Genomic DNA, 3,089 nt, shown 5'->3' on the forward strand with positions numbered 1-3,089 from the left:
TCACCCCGCCCGGAAGAAGACCTGTGCCCGGAGACTTTTGGGAAATGTAGTCCACGGCGGGCAAATCCTCAGAAGCTGGGACCCAGGACCCTTAGAATGCTCCCAGCGTGCTACTCGGCTACGCCTGGCAAAGGCGCTTCTTCCAAAGTCAACCCGAACTTCTAGTTTTTGCTGCAGCGAGTAGGTCCCGGCTAGGCGAACGTCACATCTCAATAATCTTCGATGTGACTGAGGGAGAATTAAATGGTTTTCAAGGAAGGCTGAGGAATGCATTCTGAGAGTGTTAGAGATTGGAAGGGGAGCGTCGGCGGAGAGGGGCGTGGGGGGATATGACCAGGGACTTAGGCTTCAATGGGCGGCAACATCGCAAGTAAGGTCCATGGGAATAACCCTGAGCGAGGCCACGGGCTTACCTGGTTTACGAGGGACTCGAGTAGGGTCTGGCGGGTTGAACAGATGGATACGTGTGGCTCTGAGTTTGTGGGTCCAATTCGGTGACTAGGACCTCGTGTGGAGTTGTTTATATTCATGGGATAGTTTCTGCTGGTGTGAATCCTTGTTTCCTTACGTGTAAGGTGGTTTCTGTTAGAGATTATATATTTTTTCAAGAGAAAAGCAACAATACGTGGTCGTGAATTGATACTGTGACCATGTGCAAAGGTCCCTGTAGGACTGAGAGATGAGATCTGGGACATTGTGTGTTAATGTCAGTAACCGAGGACAATTTAGTATTTGTGAGGTTTTTTTAATAGGCTTTTCGTTTGCATACTATGGTGATTATGAAAGTGGATCACTGTCCAGCTGGGATCGAAAAACAGTGCAGTGTTGTGTGGCTTAGTATGTGTTAGTTTGATGATCTGACTGCCAATCACTATATGTACCTGGAAAATTGTAACTGTTAGGATAGTGAGTTTCATTATTTCCACAGTTTCATTATCTATAAGAGTGGTACAATTACATCTTCTTGGAGCATCAAATTTAAGATGCAGAAAAATATTTACAATTTATCCGCCAAATAATTTAGGTATTTTATAATGAATCAATGATGCTTTATGGGAAAGAATGCAAATTGGCATAATGTTTTAAAAACAAGAAGAAATCAAAGTCATATCCGGTCATAGAGTGGCTGCTGTAGGTTTCCATTCTTCTGTGATGTTAAGGGTACTTAACCAGATAACTTTGAAAGCCCTAGACTAAGGAAATAATTTCCTGCTTGTGAACGCAGGTAGATTAGAACAGAGCCCAGAATTAGGGAATCAGATGTACTAGTTTATAGGTCATGCAAGGCAAGGAACCTGTTTGAGACTACATAATTAGTCCATCAGAACACTACTTGTCTTATTTCAAAAAGTGGTAATTACATTTTGTTATATCCTGAGTATACAAAAACCACTTCCTAAACAGTGCCTGATTCCTCTGTTGTAGTTGGCAATTTTGAACCCAAATATTTGTATTTCTTTGACATTTCTGACACTTTTCCTTCAGATATCAAATAGTAGATAGAAACAAAGATAAAGAGCTAATGGTTATACTGTTAGGGAAGAAGATAAAATTCCTTTCCTAACACAATTTCAGAAGAAACTCCTCAATGTTCCTGGGGAGAAAAATGTTTGTTTGACCTTTTTTGTTGTTGTTGTTTCTCTTCCAAAAGTCCGTCTTTGGGGCGCCTGGGTGGCGCAGTCGGTTGGGCGTCCGACTTCAGCCAGGTCACGATCTCGCAGTCCGTGAGTTCGAGCCCCGCGTCAGGCTCTGGGCTGATGGCTCAGAGCCTGGAGCCTGTTTCCGATTCTGTGTCTCCCTCTCTCTCTGCCCCTCCCCCGTTCATGCTCTGTCTCTCTCTGTCCCAAAAATAAATAAATGTTGAAAAAAAAAATTCAAAAGTCCGTCTTTTGCTTCCCCCTAAGTGCCTTAATCACAGCCACAAATTCTTAAAATGCTTTCCCTGTCATCAAACACAGTAGCATTGCTCTCATTAACATTGCAGTAACAAATCTAGAAATGAAACACACCCATCAAAAGTAGGGTGAACAATTAGGTCTGGAGTACCTTTACATCGGAATAGTACATAGCAGTGAAAGTTACTGAATCTATCATAACATGAGCATTGAGCCATAGAAATATACCTGCAGGATGTTTCATTCATAAAATTTTAAAAAGGAAGCAAAACAATGATATTTTGTGCTTAAGTGGAAGATAATGGAAAACAAGGGCATGGTGAATAAAATTCAGGAATGTGGTAAGTTCAGAGAGGAGGAAAGATGAAAAGGTAGTTTTTAAAGGGATTCAAAGCTATTTCATGGCCCCATGGGCTGCTCTGAAAAGCCATCTTTGCATTGTTCGGGTAACCCGCTCTCCCACCTCGGGCGCACGCCTGCTCCATAATGGTCCTCCAGCTCTCGCTTGCTTTTGAATCTGCTGCATGGGGCCACTGGCATGCCCCATCATTTCAGGCACGGCCACGGACCCCAGCTCCGATATCACCACCAAGGACTTACAGAAGAAGAAGGAAGTTGTGGAGGAGGTGGAGAAGGGAAGAGCTGCACCTGCTGATGGGAACACTAATGAGGAAAATCAGGAGCAGGAGGCCGACAATGAGGTAGATGAGGAAGACAAAGAAGGGGAGGAGGGAAAGGAGGTGGAGGGCCGAGGTGAGGAAAGAGGATGGAGAGGAAGTTGATGAGGCCGAGGCAGCTACGGACACACGGGCAGCGGAAGATGGTGAGGTTGCTGATGTCGACACCAAGAAGCGGAAGATCGATGACGATGACTAGACAGTGAAAAAGGGAAAGTTAAACTTGATAAACAACGACAAAAAATGCCACCAGGACCTCTTCATCCCCCACGTCCAGTCTCAAAATGTAAAGAGGGTCATCTTTGAGTGGAGAGTCCCATCGTGGGGAGCGCCACCCCCAGATGACCTCTTGCTCTGCCAGCCCCCCAGAACCACAGCGGGAATCTGCAACAAGGGAGGAGAAAAGAATCAAAACTTACCAGCGCCGGAGAGGCTCAGTGGGTCAAGCCTCCCGCCCTTGATTTTGGTTCAGGTCATGATCTTACAGTTGGTGAGATGCTTCCCTGCGCCTGCTTGG

General features: G+C 45.1%; 1 pseudogene; it reads left to right on the plus strand.

Moving 5' to 3' along the window:
• The first annotated feature begins 2,419 nt into the window (after positions 1–2,419).
• Positions 2,420–3,089, plus strand: LOC131500165 (prothymosin alpha-like; annotated as a pseudogene).

Source organism: Neofelis nebulosa, chromosome 17, assembly GCF_028018385.1.
Source record: "Neofelis nebulosa isolate mNeoNeb1 chromosome 17, mNeoNeb1.pri, whole genome shotgun sequence".
Taxonomy (NCBI): Eukaryota; Metazoa; Chordata; class Mammalia; order Carnivora; family Felidae; genus Neofelis; species Neofelis nebulosa.